The following is a 321-nucleotide window of genomic DNA, read 5'->3' on the forward strand; positions in this document are numbered from 1 at the left end:
CATTTTCTATGAATACCCAGTATTTACCCATTTTCTATGAATAACCAATATTTACCCATTTTCTATCATATACCCATTCACTATGAATAAAACACTCTATTGCAACGCCCTCACGCCGCGTACCCAACGTAAATATTCCCCAGTGTGTACCTGTCTCTGTGTACATACCTTTCTTGTTTGTTCACTTTTGCTGTGTGTGCGTATCTCCCTGCATAGAAAAAAGTACTATGCCCATATATATTTTTTGTTCTTATTTTTGTTTGTATATGGTTTGCAAGTTCTGCACCTGTTAGTATTTTTGAAGTTTGATACGCGAGGCAC

The sequence above is a fragment of the Penaeus monodon genome, chromosome 34 (assembly GCF_015228065.2).
Source record: "Penaeus monodon isolate SGIC_2016 chromosome 34, NSTDA_Pmon_1, whole genome shotgun sequence".
In the NCBI taxonomy this organism is placed as follows: domain Eukaryota; kingdom Metazoa; phylum Arthropoda; class Malacostraca; order Decapoda; family Penaeidae; genus Penaeus; species Penaeus monodon.